This window comes from Pinus tabuliformis, chromosome 6, assembly GCF_031772625.1.
Source record: "Pinus tabuliformis cultivar Carrire ecotype Pingquan chromosome 6, CPIR1, whole genome shotgun sequence".
In the NCBI taxonomy this organism is placed as follows: domain Eukaryota; kingdom Viridiplantae; phylum Streptophyta; class Pinopsida; order Pinales; family Pinaceae; genus Pinus; species Pinus tabuliformis.
In genome coordinates, this window is record NC_142292.1 from 1,129,567,608 (window position 1) to 1,129,589,000 (window position 21,393).

Sequence of the window (21,393 nt, forward strand, 5' to 3'; positions counted from 1 at the left end):
TTTATAATATTGGTTTTAATATTAGGTTTATAATATTGGGTTTAATATTAGGGTTTATAATATTTGATTTATAATATTAGGGTTTATAATATAGAGTTCATAATATTGGTTTCAATATTAGGGTTCATAATGTAGGGTTTATAATGGTCAACTAAAATCAACCATTATAGTCAACCATGGTCAACTACGTCATCCATAATTGTCAACTATAATAGTCAATGATAATCAACCATGGTCAACTTAACCATTGTGAACCATAGTCAAACTTGGTTAAATATGCTCAACCATGGTCAAACATTGCAGTTATAAATGGTCAACTGTTATGGTCATAATATTATATTTTTAATATTGGGTTTAATATTAGGATTTATAATATTGGATTTAATATGAGAGTTTATATTATTTTGTTTAATATTAGGGTTTATAATATATGGTTTTGTGACAACCCCAATCATATCTTACTTGTGAGTGCCATGTAAACACTTCCATGTATTTGAATTTCTAAATTTAAATGGACTGAGTATGGGACACAGATTTCAAGGGAGCTAAGGGAGGTTGCTTTTTGAGATGGTGTAAGTTTCCTTAAGGAAGGAAACTTTGAATTTTGGGACAACCATTGAAGATGGTTGTTGTGTGTTTAATACATTGGTTCCTGAATTTAATAGAACTGAAAGAAACATGCGCAAACCATTCTGCCTTGGAAAGAAATGTGACAAGTAAGAAGGGCCAAAAAAAAATTAAGGGATGATGGATATATGCGGGTAGCGAGAAGAATGAGGAATTCAACCATGGGAGGGGAACGTGGGAACAATAATAACCACCATGGAATAGACAAAATTAGAGGCAAAAAAGAGAGGGGGAATGTAGTGGAGAGTAGAGCAAAAAAGATCGGTAGTAGGGGAGACCCTGAAGTTCAAGACCAGGTAGAAGCATCAAGATAGTTGATATTTAGTTAATAATACTGGCATAAGAATATATCTTAGGTGAGGACAATGGCCTCTCCATTCCCCATTGGCTAGAGGGTGGAGATGGTTTTCTCTAGAGTCCCTTGAAGGTTGGGTGGAGGGATTGTTCCTTTGCTTCCCAGAGAGAGGACTTTTGGAGCCTTTATTGTTATGTTTATGTACAATGGGTTCTAGAATTTCATCAGTGGATGGAACCATTTTGTTGTATATTTCAAGGTGGACGTTAAGCCTTTGGAGTCCTAGGGGCTTGTCGGTTGTTGAACAACTGAAGGGTGGAGGAAACAAGCCTCTTAATTCCCTGTGAAGTTATTAACCTCTAGTTGATTGGTGGGTGGATGTGGGACAACCTTTCAGATCTTTGTTTCAATCAACAATAGTGATTAATACCTGGAGAGGGACCACCTCAGTTTCTCGAATCCGGCTCAAGAGTGACAACTTCCAGTGAGAAATGGTTGCAGTTTTTCTATGGTTGGGTGGAGAGTTGTCGTCCCAAACTTAGTTCCTCATTCTTGTATAAATTGAAGATAAGTGACTGTAAATGCATTCCTTGTTCTTGAATTCTCATGGAACTATTAAATTAGTGTCATATTCATTGTGTGAATGATCCATGGATTCATTGTTTTTGGAATGGTAACTCTAATGAATGTGTATCTTGCCGTTGTGGTATTTCATTAATGTCTGTTATGCAGGACCACATATATAATGTTGTGTGAGTGTTGTGTGCACTGAATATTACTACTATATGTGAGCATGATCATTTGATATTCAAATGTAAGGCATATGTCTAAAATTTGATTAGGAAGGGGCCTTCTTGTTTTCAATGTAATGTTGACCTTTTATAGTGTATTTGGGTGCTACATGGTCTCTGGTTGTTTTTATAACTCTATTACACTTATTCATTTATTGAGGAGACCTGCAAATATTTGGGATGAGAGTGGTTGTTTTCTTGTAAATCATTAAGTAAAAATGGATCATAGGACTTCAAGAGGCTAGATGGACAATCTCCTTCCATGAATGGACAAGTCCCTATTCAATGCATTCCAATGTAGCCATCAGAAACCTAGGAAGGGAGTTCCTGTCATATGCTCAAGAAGGATTGCACCAGAACGTGCTTCATAAAACTATAAGGGAAATGGTGGAATCATGTCACAAGTCCAAGCGATTACATAACCATCACAGTGAAGCCATGGGTGAGGTCCTTCACAAATGGTTCATGATGAAAGACTTGCAAAGATCTTGTCTCGTAACATTATCTCACATTTTGAGCCTCTTAACCTTATCCATAAATTTGGATGAATTTTATTGGGTTGTGTGTTAGTCATCTAGAAAGCTGGGTTGTTAGCCATATGACCGCAACACATGACCATGAGTAGGAGCTCGCATGATCAACGACTGAGAATAAATGAGAGAAATCAATGTAGGATAGGAAGCCTAGGATGATGAAGTGCCTCACAAGGTTGTGTTTTTGGAAGCCCACGAAAGATCGCACAAGAGAAATGTCGGGTTGATGAGATTTGGGCTAGTGTGGCATGGTCGACGATGTGGAGTAGGCCAAGATGATTTTGATTTCGTGTAATGGGTGACTAAAGATTCAATTCCTATGAAAAAGGGCTTATTACAACATTAAAAGGGGAAGGTGGGACCCCTTTTATGGGAAATATTGCGGAAAATGACGGGAGCATTTCTGCCACGGAGTTCATCTCCTAGAGGTAACAAGGCATAGTATTTGCAAGGAAGCTGGGATGACTCAACACTGCATTGTCGTGGAAAGAGAAAGGTTGCTAAAGTTTCCAAATAGGAACAAGAGCATGTGGGTCATCTAGTAGCATTCACTGTGTGGAGGTGGGAACCCTACAGGTATGACATTAGCCACGAGGTCAACCCCTAGTAGTTATTCAATGGAGGGGTGTATTTAAACGACATGGGGTGATGCAAGCTCGGATGTGGTAGTGTACATGTGAGCCCGATAGATTATTCATTGGCACAATAGAGGACCCACAAATAGGTCACCCCGAAGAATTTTTCATAGAATGATTATGAGGGCGCAAGGTGAGAAGGTTCGGGGTAATGGAAGAATTTCCAATAGTTAATGTCCCATCCATTAGCTATATATAGTTGTGTGTATGTGTACACACATGTGTTAGTATAGAGGCCCATGTCTTAACCAATTTGGTAGCTAACACGTCGTTGCTAAGAGGCATTGGGAGAATGATGTGGACTTCCATGCAGGCACCACGTGAGCATTACATGGAAAGGTTGATGACGTGGTTCCTTATGATTCGTAAGAATTCAAATTTTCATATCTCATTGTCTAGAGATTTGATTGAAGTAAAATTTTATATCATTGGGATCATTTTGATGAGATGACCGCAACAGTGATGTGTATTTCAAGCATTGAGCTAGTTGAAAAGATTGAAAAATTTTAGACCCCATTATCATAATGGCACTTTGGATATTGGGTCAGTCTAGTAACTCGTTTGCTCCCAACTTGTGCCGCAAGGTAAAAGGTGGGGGTAGTGTTACAGGCTTATAATATTGGGTTTAATATTATGATTTATAATTTTGGATTTACAATATTATGGTTATATATATATATATATATATATATATATATATATATATATATATATATATATATATATATATATATATATATATATATATATATATATATATATATATATATATATATATATATATATATATATATATATATATATATATATATATATATAGATATATATATAGATAGATAGATAGATAGATATATATAGTATACATACATGGTAAATCACAGTCAAATTACCCAAACCATGTTCAACCATTATGGTTATAATATTGGGTTTATAATATAGAGTTTATAATATTCTGTTTAATATTAGGGCTTATAACATTGGGTTTAATATTAGGCTTTATAACATTGGGTTTAATATTAAGGTTTATTATCGGGGTTAATAATAATGGGTTTAATGTTATGATTTATAATGTTCAACTATGGTCAACTATAGTCAGTCATAATAGTCACACATTACGGTCAATGATAATCAACCATGATCAACCATGGTCAACCTAACCATTGTCAAATATGGCCAATTATTATGATCATAAATGGTTAGTCATTAGGGTCATAATATTGGTCAACCATTAAGATCAATCGTTGTGGTCATAATATTAGGTTATATATATATAATTATGGTAAATCATGGTCAGACATAATAGTCAACCATGGTCAACCTAAATAGTCAACCAATATGGGCACCCAGAGTGGTCAACCATTCTCAACGATGATCTACTATTATCAACCATTGTGACCATGGTAAAACATGGTTGAATATGCATACGATCATAATATTGGGTTTATATATAAATATTACTTAGTAAACATATAACTATGTTTAATAATAATAATGATTATTTAACAATATATATAGTTATTAACATATTAGTAGTATATTCTAATAATTATATAGGGTTTAATTTTAGGGTTTATAATATTCAGTTTAATAATATTAATATTATAAATAACCATAATAAGCATAGTATATGTGTTATTAATAATAACAATATGTTATTAATATAATATTATATAATAACATAATATTATGTTAGTAGAAAAATAGAATGGAAAAAAAAAATTGCGCATGGAATAGCCCAGCCCAAGCCTGCGCTAACCTAGCCACCTCTACCCCTATAAATCCATCTCTCGGTAGCCTCCTGCTGCTAAGGCCAACCAGACCATGCAACCCTCTGAGGAGGGAGATCCTCGCTATTCCACATAGATAGGGAATGAAGAAAATGCATAAGCCTTCGCATCTTTGATTGCAGAGAATGGAGCTCCAAGGAACAAGCCATCAGTCAATAAATTTGCAAAGAAACTTGAAAGTATCCCAGAGATTTCCTTCCCTCCAGCAATTCCAAGAAGAGCAGCCATCTCACTGGCAGAACGCGGACTTGTTGGACAGTTCACAAGGCTATGGCCTTCACCCAAATCAGTACAAAAATGGGTGGAAAGAAACTGGATTGCAACCACACAGGGGAAGATAGCAATATAATTTTGTGAAAGGGGTACTATACCTTTCTCTTTGAAACAAAGGAGGACAAAGATCTGATATTTAGAAATGAACCTTACTTCATGGACTCCAAAGGTATATACTTGAATAGGTGGACTCCAGATTTTGATCCGAAAATGGATGTCCCAAACGCAGTGCTTGTGTGGGTTAGGCTTCCACATCTTCCTCTTCACTGTTGGGGAGACGAATCTATAAATGTTATAGGAAATGCAGTGGGCAAATATATTGACAGATGTGAGCCAAAAGATAACATGCACGCGTGCACAAGAATACGTGTGGAAGTAGATCTCATAAAAGGCCTCCCAGAGGCAATAAAGATCAAGGTCGACCAGTGGACACACATTCAGTAGCTAGACTACGAGAAAATACCATTTAAATGCAAGATATGTCATGAGTATGGTCATTTTTCAAATAGGTGTCTTAAAAAAAATAGAGCATGAAAATGTAGAAGAGCAAGAACCCACATGGGAACAAGTGAAAAGGAAAAAACCTACCAATAAGCAGATTGTGTCAAATATTTATTAGTCCCAAGAAGCAAATGAAACAACCTCTCAGCCTCCAAATAAGGTTACTCCTCCTTATCACACAACTTTGAATCCTTTTGAGCCATTAGAAGACTCCTTTGATCCAGCCTCTCCTAGATCGCCAACCACAAACCCTATAGCTCTCATATCCACCCGCAACCCAATATCCTCCCCTCCTCCTCCCTCAGTGGACCGCATTCTAACTAGAAACAAAGCAAAAGAAATCCCTCAAGCCTAGGATAAGAAAAAAAAAGTGGGAAGGAAATCTAATAAATAAATCAGAGATGAAGCAGCAATGAAAGAAATGGCCCTAGGAATGCAACAGCCAATGGATTCATTCCTTGGGAAACAAATAGGAAGTCATGGAAAAACTCAAGAAAGAGGAAAGGGGGACCACACTAACATAACAGTAAATAATGATAGTGGTCTCTTGGAATTTTCATGGCCTTGGCACCTCCTTTAAAGTCAATGCATCTAGAGACATTTTAGCCAAGGAACAACTAGATATATATATGATCCAAGAGACCAAAATAAACAAGCAAGAAAATCAAAAAATGATTCAAAAACTAAAAAACTATGAAGAAGTAGCATTAGAAGCCACAAGAGCATCAGGAGGAATCAACGATTTGGGATAAAAGGAAATGGGAATTAATGACCCACAAAACCACTAGACACTGGATTTGAATAGAGCTAAGGAATCTCAATACAAAAGAACAGTATAGCATTATAAATGTGTATTCACCAAATCACTATAGAGAGAAAGAACAATGCTGGAAATTTGTTAAGGAAGAAATACTAGAGAGATAAAGTGGGCACTTAATCCTGGGAGGGGACTTAAATATAATAAGGAACAGAGAAGAAAAATTTGGTGGAGCCTTCCACAATGATCTATCAAGAGATTCTCTTGAAGGAATAATAGAAGAATAAAAATTAATATACATTCCGCCAAGCAATGGAAAATACACTTGGAACAACAAAAGAATTGGAAAAAACAACATAAAAGAAAGATTGGACAGAATTCTTATTCATGGAAGAATAGAAGCTACTTACACTCTCTAGAAAAGTAAAATTGTTCATAACTCAGCTTCAGATCACAAGCCGGTGGTTCTAACCTTGTGAAAGCTAGAAAATCAAGGACCCCTTCCCTTTAGACATAACCCAATTTGGGACAGAAAGGAAGATTTTGGCAAACAAATAAAGGACAGTTGGAAAAATAGTGTCACAATATCTCCCCAGTATGTTTTGGAAACTAAGCTAAAGAACCTAAGGATGCACTTAAAAAATTGGGCAAGATAAAATGATCTCTGAGACAAAGCTAGGAAGATCGAATTGCAAAAAAAAGAAATGGATAACCTTTGCAAGGAAAAAGAGAACAAGGAAGAAAGTAAGAAAGATCAAATTCAAGAAAAGGAAATATATCTAGAAATATATAAGCAAAATAGGCAAAAAGAAGAGGAAAGCAGACTGAAATCAAGATGTCTCTGGCTAAAATCTGGAGACAAAAATATAGCCTTCTTTCATAATACCATGAAAATAAGGAGTTCAAAAAATTAGATAGAACAGATTCAAGTAAATGGTCAAAAAATAAAAGGAGCTGAAGTAGTAAAAAACGCAGCCCATAAACACTTTAAAGAACTCCTTTCAATAAGTGACTAGTAGGCAGCTAATGAAGAAATTTTGCAGCATATAAAAAAAAAGCAACTAGCAAAACAAGGAATTAGACAAAGAAATTACTGAGGAAGAAGTCAGAGAAGCTGTGTGGAACCTCCACCCTGATAATGCACCAGGTCCAGATGGGTTTACAATAGCATTTTACAGACAACATTAGGAAATTATCAAAAAGGATCTAATGAGAATGCTCCAAAATGCTTTCCAAAAAAAAAATATTGGAGGAAATACAAAATCCTCCTTCCTAGCCCACAATCCCAAAGAACCCAATCCTACAACTTTTAATAGATATAGGCAAATCTCCCTTGCAACTCATCTTATAAGATACTTACCAAAATTCTAGCAAACAGAATGAAAAAATTACTTTTGGAAATAATTTCAGAAAACCAAGGAGGATTTGTCCCCAAGAGGCAAATCATAGACAATGTGATAATTGTACAGGAGGCTATCCATAGCCGTATCCAAAGAAAGGAGAGGGGAATGATTGTTAAGTTAGATATGGCTAATGCTTTTGATAGAGTTAACCATAAATTTCTTGCAACAGCTCTCAAAAGGTTTGGCTTTTCAACAAATTTCATAGAGATTATCCAGGCATGTATATCAAATCCTTGGACAGCTCCTTTAATCAATAGTCGGCCTAGTAAATTTTTTCAAAGCACATGAGGGCTGAGGCAAGGCTATCTGCTTTCTCCATTCTTGTACATCATCATGGCTAAATCGCTGAGTTCTATGCTGGAAAATCAAAGAAAAGAGAAAAAAATAACAGGGATCAAAATATTGAGAGGAGTCAAAGATATAAACCATTCTCTCTTTACAGATGATACCCTTCTCATAGGTGAGGCATCTTGCATTATAGAAAATCAATTCAAAGAAGTCTTGGCTGAATTTCTCCTAGCTTCAAGAGGAGTTCTAAACAACTCTAAATGAAGAATATATTGTTGGAATACCCCAACAAAAACAATGCAGTATATCTCAAAAATACCGGAAATACCTTTACAAATAAATTGGAGCCACTTCACTTATCTTGGTCTTCCCTTAGCAAAGGAAGTGGTAAAATTAGAAGTTTGGAACAAGCAAGTGGAGAGAATGAAGGGAAAATTTCAGAATTGGGGAGTGGTGTGGCTCAACCTGGCAAGAAGAGTGACACTGATTAAAGAACTTCTCTCAACCTTGCCTATATATCAGTATGCAATCATTATGGCTCTGGAAAGTGCCCATAAGACAATGGAACTAATAATTAGAAGTTTCCCCTGACAAGGAGGAAAGCAAGATAATAAAAAATTCAGCCTTATTAAATGGGAGCACATTACTCTTCGCTGTGAAAAAGGTGGTATAGCAATTTGCCTGCCATGACTAATGAACATTGCTCTAGGGACAAAAATTATCTGTAGAATGATAAATGGGAACGACCACTGGTGGGAAAAAGTTCTAACAATGAAATACTTAAATTTTCATAGAGCAAAGCTGCTCACTGAAACTATTCCAGACAAGCCATGCACCCAAATCTGGAAATTGGTTAAAAGGATAATTCCTCTCATTAGAGATCAAATATCCAAAAATACAGGGAATGGAAAAACAATTTCTATCTGGGAGGATATAATAATGGGGAAAAACCCCTTAAATCAGCAACAAAATTTAAGGGGACTTTAGAGATGGATGGAAGAGAAAATTCTTAACACTCTTTATTCTATTTCAGATTGGGATTAGAATAACTGGATAAGATGGAAAAAGCTGGCTACACCACCAAGACTAAAAAGCAAGTGGGAAATTTTAAAAGTCCATCTGGCAGGGGCGGCGCCCATCAACATAGAAGAGCGGGATGACTTTGTTTGGGACCCAAATGGAGGGGATTATACAGTGAAATTGGGGTACAACCTCCTCCAAAAACTCCACAATCAAAATGACTAGGGGAAGGCAGCTTGGAATTCAGAGAGTCTGCCCAAAATTAAAATCTTGACATGGACACTTCTCAAAGGTAAAATTCTTACCTCTGAAAATAAAAATAAAGAAAAGGAATACAAGGGTCCTCAAAATGTGTCATGTGTCAAAAGGAGGAAGAATCAATCCAACATCTCTTCATTAACTATATGGTGGCGAGAGAGTATTGGAAACAGGCAACAAGTCCTTTGGAAATAAACATAAATCCAACAACTCATTGGACAACTCTTCACAAAAACTAGGATAAAAGCTACCCATATGCAAAGAAAAAAAGGCAACAATAAATAGGATATGGAATTGTCTCCCTTCAATCTTGTGTTGGAAAATTTGGTTAGCCTGAAACAAATGCATTTTCAAATAACAAAAGCCAAATCTAGGCAAGATCCTAGCAAAAACTTGGAGCCAAGTTGCAAAGATAATAAGTACAAATGGAATCTCAAAAATGGACCAGAACGACTTACAACAAGAATATAAAGGCAGGTATAGCAAAGCAATGTTAGAAAACAAAGCAACAGCAGCAGCTATAGCAAAAAATAAAGAATTTCACACAAACAAGAATTGGAAATTAAGATTGGAGGATAAAGAATTTGCATAATGGATAAAACAACAGAAGAGACACATTCTCTTTTTTGATGGAGATGCAAAAAATAACCCAGGTAAAGTAGGGGCAGGAGGAGTTATACTAGATCCAAATGGAAAAAAAATAATAACCTCTGAATGGAGCCTTGGAGAAATGACAAACAACATGATTGAAGCATACAACCTTCTCCTAGGCACAAGGCTTTAAAAAAAAAATGCAATCAAGGACCATATAGTAATAAGGACTCGGCTATCATAATAGAAGCATTGGATGCCAAAATGGACTTCAAAAGCATATCCATCAACAAAATCTATCAAAGGATCACAACAAGCTTTGAAACCCTAGGAAAAATAATAGTAAAGCATGTCCTAAGAAACCAATATAAGGATGTTGATAGCCATGCCAACAAAGAAATCGCCAGAACAGTTGGGGTTGTCGAAGAGAATAATGAAGTATATGAAGAAATTATACCATGACCCCCACACCCAGTATGAGGATCGAGAAAGAAGATTTAGATCCGAAGAATATCACAAGAAATTTTACAAGGGGGGGAAATAAAAAGAAGAATCAAAACATCAACTCAAGATGGAGATTGCTTGAGGAAAATAGAGAATATAAGTCAGCAAAGGTTCCCAACTGTAATCAGCCTTGCTTAGAGCATACGACTCTCATAATCCCAAAAATCTACACTTTATGATGAAACAAGACTCCAATTGTCCTCCTCTCCTGGGCGAAATCAGCATTAGTCATGTCAACCATGAACACCTGGATCGTAACAGTAATGCAAGTAACAGTCAGGTCTCCAAGTTCACCTACGCAATCTCTCAAGCAACCCGAGACAGTAAGGAAATCAACAATAGCAAGTCTCTCCTCAACAGAGACCAATATATTAGGACCAGAAACCACAAAACATTGAAGAATTGCTGCAAAGAAAGTGTGAGGAGACAGATGAAGAACCCTCGCATAGGAACCATTAGATCTGGAGATCAACGAATAAGGAATGACTTTAGAAGTATCAAGAGAGGATTTCGATGGAGACAGATCAAGGGTCATCGGGCACCAACTTGTGCAATATTTAGTCAAAGAGAAAAGGCGGGAATAAGCAGGAGTGGTATATCGGGAGGTGATTAAGCGATAAGTGCTTTCAGGAGGGAACCCCCCAATTCCACTCACCATTGGACATGTTGCAAGCAGGTGGGGTGAGAATACCGCTTTATCGGGTGGGTATTCTCCACACGCTTTTCCCACCCAAAATCCATGCTCACCATTGGATCTATTGCATGTGGATCGACGGTTGTGGAGAGCCATGTAGGTTGATTGATCGGCGTTTGGTGGTGTCCGTCAAATTTGACAGAGGAAATCTACAGTGGAGATTGAGCCTAATAAAGGTAAGTTTTGATATTCATGCCAAGGTTGTGGAAAAGTGGAATTTTAGTCCCGTTTGTTTGTTTTATGTCTGCCTTTTCCAAAGTTAAGTGCGGGTTTTTGGTTAAGACCACTTTTTCAAAGTTAAGTGTGGGTTTGGTCTCTTCGTGAGGCTTAAGGTGTTCAAGTCACATTTTGTATCTTTTGAATTTTATAAGAAACAGGGTTGTTAAAGTAGCTATGGGGATTGTGCTCCCTCTTGCGCTCTACTTTGATCCATCCCTCCTCTGATTGTAAAAGGAACTAGCTTCCTTTCCCCTTTTTTGCAATATATAAAAGGTAACCGACTATGTTGAAAAAAAAATTATTATGTTAGTATATAATATAATATCAATATAATAACCATATATGCTTGTTATTATTTATAGAAATATAATTATTAAAAATTACAGATAATCAGCCTCTAATACCTGCCTTTAGTCCATGTAGTTAACAATTACTATTGTAATTGATATATGCCTATTGGCCTATATCAACCAAATTGTACATGTACTTCATATATGCATGATATATCAACCACATTAATAAATTTGGTTGTGCTAGTATAGAATCTTAAAAAAAACAGTTATAGCTATCACCCTTGTTGATGTTATTGTTTGTGTTGGTGAACTCGATTGTACATTATTTTTCTCACTAGTGGCATGTCTTTTCAATAACTTTGATTGTCAATGAGTTGCCTCTTCCTTCAAGTGGATGCTTCAATGACTTGATAACAACAAATTCAATATTATCAATATATGAATCTCTTCCTTTTCATTAGACCTACAATCTTGAGAAACTTGTTTGACTTGTCAGCAATTCGTGCAATGATATTTAAATTGACTTAAAGTTAGCCTTTTGATTTGATCTAGAAATAACATCATGTCTCGATCATCAAATGCATGTTGTCCATTAAACTATTTTTCATCCACGAGTCTTTAAACTAATTTGAAATATTTTCTAACTTTTTCCATATTGCAAGGATACTTGATCATAACATTGTTTTTAATGCACCATCAATGTAAAATTATTTTAATATTATCACTGAGATCCTCGATTAAGCTTCCAGTAGGGGTGATTATTTCTTTGGATTTCTTATCATTTCATCGCTCACAAGAAAGGCTCACTATTTTGTATGACCTTACTACAATGTTAATTCAATCATCTTCAATTCAACAACACATATTATTGCAACAACAATGCATCTCAAGAAGAATTAGTTTCTTGAATGCTTCTTTTAATTTTTCACACAAGAATCTTGTACAACACTTTGATCCTACAACAACTTTAATTTCTTAGAAATTTTTCTTCTACAGTATCCGTAGGATCATTATTTACAGCCACACATTTCACAATATGTTCATATCACATGATCACTCAAAATGGGAAGTTTTTCCCCATGTCAATGATGTTCTTTCTCCTCTCTATTGGTTATGTTTCGAAAAAAAGCAAAATGTGTTCATATAAAGGATACCAAGATTTTATAACTTAAAACATAGTAAGCATTAGTTTCATGATTTGTGTCGTTGATGTCGGTTGACTTACCCACCCATGGTTAGTGGTTGATATGTTGGTTTACTATGCCCTACAGGGGTTAGAGGGCGTGATGCCCCACTAATAACTTTTATCTATCAAGAAAACACTTTGCACATCCAAGGAACTAAATCAAGATAACTCTCATATACTTCACATCATTTTCCTTAAAGGTGGCATGCAACTAAGAGAAAATATGGTGTATTGCCATATTTGTTATGATGCAACACTTTTTTCAAAATTTGGTTTGCTTGTTCAAATGTCTTTTGATTTGTTGTAAATAATCTCCAAAGAATATCATTTTTTTCAAAAGTTGGTTTTTTTTCTTAATGGATTTTCATTTTTTTGTAAACACGCTCCAAAGAATGTCCCAATAACATTCATCTTCTTGAATTTTTCTTCATAGTTGTGTTCTTCATTTTGATATGGTAATACTTATGAGGGTATTTTTCAAATAACCCCATTATCAAACGTACCATCTATGATGAACTAAGAAACTTTGTTTAAGAAGGTCACAAACATAGGAATGAAGAGTAAACTCTTGATTCTTTTTGTCTCATTAATATTGTTATTCAATTTTTTTTATATCCTATTTTTTGTTACGTTAATAATTTGATCCATTTTCCCTTCAGAGCGGGCATGATCCATCCCAGGGGAAAAAGGCTACTGATGAGCATACTTTAGAACCCAATGAGCTCTCATCTTGATAGATTTATGTATGCCAAGTCCCATGAAGATAATGAATCAAAAAGTTCTTGACAGAAACCCCACTAACCGAGCAAACTTGTTCACTACCATTATTAAAAACAAGAGTGATCGATGCATAACAACATAGTCCCTGCCTCTTTTGGTAGTTATCAATATGTTGGCACAATTAAGGCAATGCATGGCTCACGTTTTTGCATTATTCGTGAAATATCCATTCCTACAATTATTTTCACAATCTCTAGTTATTCCCGCCTCCATACACTTATTCCATACATCTTCGCCCTATAGACGACTTCTAACACACATCCAATCAATGATTTAACATCACCAAAGTAAGTCGATGGCAAAGATCGACAGTGAGGCCTCAGAGTGCACAAATGTGAGCCCTTCAAAGAGATATTTTGTAGGGTGTTTATATCGAGCATTGGTGGTGGTAGAGATGGATGTAGAATAGGCATATATATACATAAATATTTGGGCCTCTACATGAATTTCATTTTTGTGTGTGTCTACCCTCATTCAAACCCCACACCAAAGTTGTTCAACCTTGCACATTCGGGTCCCACACTTTTGGTCCTGCACTCACTCCTGGATTCTAAAATTATTAAACAATAAAATATTATTTATATTTTCCTCGTTTGGGCCCTCCATACCTTTCCAGATTCAACGATTGACACATATGAAAATTAAAAAATTCAAATTAAGGATTTTAAATTTTGTGTACATCTTGAGCCATGACTTTTGTAATGGGTTAATTATAACTACAGGGAATGCAATATCCCATTTTTGTGCACAATAGTTATGAAATGGGATATAACATATCACTATTTTTTTAACGGTATCCCCCATAACAACATGGCACACCACTTTGATCCTGAAACAACATTAATTTATTAGAAAATTATCTTCTACAATATTCTTAGGATCATTATTTGCAATCACAAAGCACACAATATCTTCATATAACACGATCACTCAAAATGTGTAGTCTTTCTTCTCCTTGTCAATGATATTGTTTCTCTTCTCTATTGGTTATGTTTGGAAAACAAGGATGATGTCTTCTTATAAAGGATACCAAGAGTTTATTACTTATAAAATAGTAAGAATTAGTTTCATGATTTGTGTCATTGGTTCCGGTCAACTAACCCACCCATGGTTAGTGGTTTCTATGCTTATTTACTATGCTCTATGGAGGTTGAGGGTGTGATGTCCCCACAATAACTTTTATCTATCAAGAAATCAATTTGCACATCCAAGTAACTAAATCAAGATAACTTTTGTATACTTCATATCATTGTACTTAAAGGTGGCATGCAACTAAGAGAAAATATGGTGTATTTCCATATTTTTTAGGATGCAAAACCTTTTTCAAAAGTTAGTTTGCTTGTTCAAATGTATTTTTTAATTGTTGTAAACACACTTCAAAAATTGTCATTTTTTTTAATTTTTTGTTTTCTTGCTTAATGGATTTTTTTTATCTACAACATTCATCTTCTTGAACTTTTCTCCATACTTATGTTCTTAATTTTTCTATGGTAATACCAATGAGGGTATTTTGCAAATAACCCCATTATCGAATGTACCATCTATGATGAACTGAGAAACTTTTCTGAAGAAGGTCACAATCATGACAACGAAGAGTAAACTCTTGATTATTTTGTCTTCATAATATTGTTAATAAAATTTTTACCTTATCCTATTTGTTGGTTACATTCTTTAGCTCCCATCTGCTTCGTTCAAAAATCATCATTTTTAAGACGTCGTTTCTTTGTTCTTCCATAATGTTCTCTCTTCAAAAGTCTGCTTCCAAAAACTGCTCATATTATATATTCTCTATATATAGCCCATAAAATGATATAGAGAAAATGACCCATTCCAATAGGATGAATACAAGTTACAGGATAGTTGTCATGAATTTTAACCAAGGTTCGACACAAGTAAGAATTATTACAATTGGACCAAGTGCATTCATCTAACGACTAAACTTATAGTCTAAACCATGAATACTAGTGAGGCCTATGAGACTAATATTGATTTAGTTAATGTTACCGGGAAAAGTGTCTATTTAGAACTGCTCTATCCCACTAAGGTGTGACAGCTGCCTTAGAAACAAACAGAGAAAAACTACTTTTGTATTTCCTTTATGAACTATAGATAGAGAGGACTAGAAAGAACCAACCTATGTCTTGCGCTAATCATTTGATCCAATCCCTCTCTTCTTTGACAGCTTCCAGCTACCTACTCCCTTACTTGCCCAGCTTCACCAAGTACCTGTAAGATCACAGAAGAAGAACACTATACAAAGACATGGATCTATATTCATAAACAACTTAGGATCAGATTTAAGTTAACCATACAAATGTAACAAGCATCAATGATACACAAGCATGGAGAAAATCTCAAATTAGTTTTTATTGATAAACAAGAAAAGATCTAGGAGGAGTTACAACCGATGGTTCCTGACCCAGCATCAACCTCCCAGCAAAGAAGCCCCTCTTCACCTCCAACAAAGCATAGATCACCCAATACTCTGATTTTTGCCTCAAAACCAACAAAAATTCCTTACAATGTTCAAAATTCCAGCCTCTGGATCTCTGGGATGAGGGATCCATATATAGATATGTGTAAGGAGGATGAGTCAGCTTGTGATTTGATTAGTGTCTTCTCTCTGTCATTTCTTGCTTCCACTTGGAGACTGAAGGCCTCTTACTCATCCTTGGTCGAATTCAGTGAGGCAAGTGTCACAGGAGAAGATTCTGGAAGCTTCCATTGTCTCTCCACCTCGCGGAATGACACTGACATTTGTCATTTCTCACCCAACGCACCCTCATAGTGCATTTAGGTGCATTGCAATGCACCTATCCGGTGTATTTAGGTGCAATGCAACGCACCTAGCCAGTGGAGCAGCTGAAATGATCCTGTTTTGACTTATTCTGAGTAGTTTCTGGTGGAGAACTTCTAGGAGAAGCTGTAATTTGTTGACCTTGTTCCTTTAGGGGTTAGAACAACACTTTTAGGGAATTAGGAGCCCTTGGTTTATGGACATTTCATGCTTGGAGTTGTAAGGCACAAAAATGTCTATAACAGTTGCCCCCTAAAGTATGAGGCTGTTAACCTTTTGGTGTCGGGTGAAATGCTTTATTATGAGGATCCGAAGTTCTTTCAATGCTGGGAGGAAACCTGTAATAAGATACAATACAATACATTATCTTCATACTGTTTTTCATGATTTAGCTGAGGCCGGCATTCCCATGCTCAGCTTTATAAATTCATTTTCATGTACATAGGACAGACAATCATCTGATTGTAGACTGATGATTCTGATAGAGCCACCATCCTTTTGGTAGGATGATTATCTGTGCTGCAATGTTGTACATTTAATGTCTTTATTTCCCTGAATATATATCGCAACCCAGATGGATGAAACTAGATCCGGGGTCTTCAATCTCGTCCGATCTTCACTCGAAGTACAAGTCGATCCATGTGAGAAATGTTCTGAAGTCGAACATGGAAAGACATCGCTTGATTACCAGTGAATGATGTAAATTGTTAACAAGCGCGAGAGGAATCACCAATAATGATAATGACCCTCAAGGTACTACAGTACAATTCACGTGGTGTGAATAAAGGACTTGGCGTTGAACACCACGCAAAATCATTTGGTCGAAGGCCATTGATGTAAACCTGTCGCCGGAAGTGAGAAACTTGCCATTAAGGTATGCAAGCTTCAAAGTACTGAATGGGGTGTTCCTAGACCAACTTCTTGGATAAGGAGCTGATGTCGACAAGAAGTGATCCATCAAAGGAGGGCCTTAATGAATCACGCATCAATGACACGGAACGGAGCAAATGATTTTGATGGAGGTGACAACGATCTGATGATATACGGTTCAGGGTAGCGGTCATTAAAGAATGGAGTAAATGTATGGTAGTGGGTGGGACACAGGTGGCTTCTCTGGATGACTTCTCTTGAACATGTCGGCGATACTGATGTGATGGATTGGTAGCATTAACCCCAAATGTGGATGGTGTGGTGTGACCATGGCGATGTTACCGGTGAATGAAACAACCCAACCTGACTCGGACACGGAGTGGAAGTGTCATGTTCAAGAGCGACTTGCTACCAATAAAGATTCTTTGAGTTTTCTTCCCAATTTTTCCCCAGTCATTGCTGACCAGTACCTCTTTATTTTTGTCAATCTTGAGGAGGATAACATATGCTTGTTCTATAATTTTCCCTTCGGGCAAACCCATCGCTATGTTTTAACGAGCCTAGCGATAGTGAAACTCGTTCTCATCTAAAGACAAGTTTGTCACTATTAATCTTTTTAACGAGTTTAACGACAAAGATAACTCGGTCCTTTTCAATTTTAGAGAGTCTGAAAAGGTACGTAAAGGTAACTCCAAAATTCCTTTTTCGTCATCTAATTCCTTAAGTCTGAAAAAGTATAAAACAATACAGAAGGGAAGAATTTTCGATAGTTTTAACGAGCCGAACAAAACAAGCACTCGATCTTTTTGTGCAATAATCCCTCAGTTCCAAAAAGATTAAAATCTAGAGGAGGGATAGCACTTCCTGTCCCTTTAACGAGCTGGAAGGCCAAGGACTTGGCAATCTTTTCATATTTTACGAGTCAGTTGAAAAGAGCTTAAAGAAGACTCGTCTTTTGAGGAACGAGTGATAAAATGGGTAGCAGCTGATTCCAGGTAAGGTTTGGAATTTTCCAATCATGGCAGTGTCACAAGGATGGCTAGTGAAATCACTCTTCGCAGTTGTTCCTCAAAATGGGTAAACAATCAAGTGGAGGTGAATTATTGGCCAATGAAAAAGTGGAGGTGACGGTGCAAACCTGACCAAGGCTTTAATGGTTGAAGTACTACATTCACGGTGGTTATTTACCGGGGAATAGTTCATTTTTTAACGAGCTTAAACGCGGGTGGAAACATTTGCTCGATGCGGGTTTATGAAAAAAACGAGCTTGAACCTTGCGGTAACACTGCTCTAGATAAGTTTGCATGCCCCCAGCATAATAACGTAGATCAAGGTGCATGCCCCCCAAGCTTCATTGCATTCAACTCGGTGGTTGGAATGAAGGTTTACCTTTGAGATTTGGAAAGGGGATTTGTTTCATTTTTTAATGAGGTTGACACAGTAAAATAACTATCCTCGTAACTCCTTGTTTCATTTTTTAACGAGGTCGACATGAGATAAGAACCATCCTCGAAATCCACCGTATTTATAGTATTTGATAGAAAATAAAAAACTGATGGATGATTAAGGTTGCTGGAATAATCTTCGTGGTAATCCGGAAGATGGGAGCGATGGTGGTAATCTTCCCATGGTGCCTCTCCTATCATCATTGATTGACTGATTCTTTCGTCTGTAGAATGTACATGCGACCAAGGATCTGAAGAGGTGCCATATTCCTTAGACCTATCTATCCAAACACTCGATGAGCGCTGATTTGGGTTTGCCCCCCAAGCCAAGAAAATTGATTGCTACAATATTTCTAAAATGGCGATGATCCATGCTGACAAAATGTTTAGGAATCTTCCAAATCCATTAGATATAGAAGATTTCATATTACAAGTTTTCACTGTGGCCACTTCCGCCAAATTACTCAAAGGCGGTAGGGCAAAAGTACCCATTAAGGCAGGGTCTTTTAGGAGACCTACTCCGATATTTTGAAGCGCATAATTGCTTCCATGGATCATTAGAATGCTTCCCGTAACTTGTGAATTGTTGGGGAGAAATGTTTGTTGGTCGACGATTGTAATTCCTCCTTGGAAGGGAAACACAATCTTCCTAAAATAGGTCGACACAACAATGGCCATGGCATATATCCAGGGCCTTCCCAGTAGGATGTTGTAATCGAGGTTTCCGTCGATTACTTCAACATCAATTTCTACTGTTTTGCCCCCTAGTTCAACTTGCAAGTTACTTAAAATCCCGTATGGAGTGTATGATCGTCCATCAAATGCTTTTAACGTCGTTGACGATCTTGACAAGGGTGGTGAGCCTAAATTTTTCCAGCAACTCATCGACATCATACATGTAGATGCCCCCTCATCAATAATTGTTTGATGAACAGTTTTGTTGAGGGATTTCACTTGAATAAGGAAAGCTAGTTGAGCTGGTAACTGTGGGTCATATCCTTTATGATCAAAGGCCACAAGATTGGAATCCATTGGGCCAATCCCACCTATCGCTGATAATAAAGCTTTCTTTTGAGAGGGGCAATTTTGCGGTACCTCAAGTGTCGACATAGCGGACGGAGATTGGGCCAGGTCCTCTACTATATTATAATTATGTGCTACTTTTGCACGAGGATTAAATGTCGATTTGTGTACTGCTCCCTTTGGAAACTTTACCATTGTTTCAGGAATGATGAGTGGCACAACTTCGGTCGAAGTTGTTGTCGAACTACTAGGTTGATCTTTATCCTTGTTTTTCGACAGTTGTGGATTCCCGTAATCTTTATTCCTTGTCAAAGCATCATTTTGCTACTTTGAGATAGACAACATAAGCACTTGGGATCGGGAAGCATTTTGATTATCAACCAGTTTGGTGCCCGGGTTTGGAAACGGATCAGTCAATACTGCTGAGGTTTTTGAATTCTTAAAGAGTTTCTTAACTTCAGCTTTATGTGGACAATCTCTCGTCCGATGATACTCATCGCATATGTGACACCCCGCAGGGGGTTTACTTTGCCCAGAAGGGTTTTCAGAAGGTTTTTCAGGAGATGAGTCATCCTGCTTCTTTTTTCTCCCTTTCTTTTTCTTCTTGCCCCCTGGTTGCTTCAGTTGTTTGCCCTTGTCGATCGACATGGCATTTACTTCTGAGGCAAGAAGTTCATCTTTTTCATTTTGACCTGAAATCTTACGGGCCTTTTTGGATGTAGCCTTTGTCGATTTCGTGCCTATTGCGCCAATCACGCCATTGCCGGCATGAGAGTCATTGTTTGATTTAGGAGAAGGAGGAACTGAGAATTCCGGTCTAGGGGCGTCAGGTATTTTATCGTAGAGCGTGCCGGACTGAGTGTAAATCAAGTCCAAATATTGCGCACGAGCAATAACTTGCTCTTCGGTGACGACTCCCCCTTTTGCCACATCTTCTGTAATGGAAGGTAACAAAGACTTAATAAACCATTCAGCTAAAAGCTGATAAGGAACATACGTTTTTACCATTCTATGACGACATCGCCACTCATGTATATGATCAGATATGTGAGTCACCGTTGTTTGTTTGAAACTAGTAAGAAGTTTTGTTCCCGTTTCGTACCTTATCGGTAATTGAAAATGGGTTAAAAAGGTTGTGGCTAGGGTACTGAAGTTGTCAAACGAAGCTCTGGGTAACTCGATATACCATTTTTTTGCCGGACCAGTTAACGTCCTCTGGAAAAGGCGAAGCCTAATCGAATCATCGTTTATGGTGTTTGATGAACACCACAGATGAAATGTCATCACATGATTCGACGGGTCTTCACCCAGATTTCCATTAAATTTAGGAATATCTGACGGAAGTTTATGCGGAATCGCCGGCCACCAAGAGGCATAAGCAATTGGATCATTCATCAACCGGTTTAGATATGGTAATTCTAGAGTTGCTACAAAGGGCAACTGTTGATTCAGGTTAGGCGAAGCATACCCAGGATAAGATGGAATCGCCTGAGCAGTGGGTCTTTGCATACCAGCATAATGTATTTGATGCTAGAAACTTTGACAAGGTTGATGGGCATAACTATTATGATAACCGCTTTGGAAATGCGGTTGCCCATTACTTACAAAGACTTGTTTCTCAGGTCCTTGATATGATTGCTGGAATCGCAGTTGTTGACATTGTATCAGACATGGTTGTTGGACCATTTGTTGTTGCCCAATACTGGATGATTGACCAAGATGAGGAGTCATAGTACTTGTTTGAGCCTGAGTCGCTCCAGATAAGGAGGCACTACCCTGAGGTTGTGATTGAGTCGTTGAGACAAGAGGCTGTTGTATTGCAA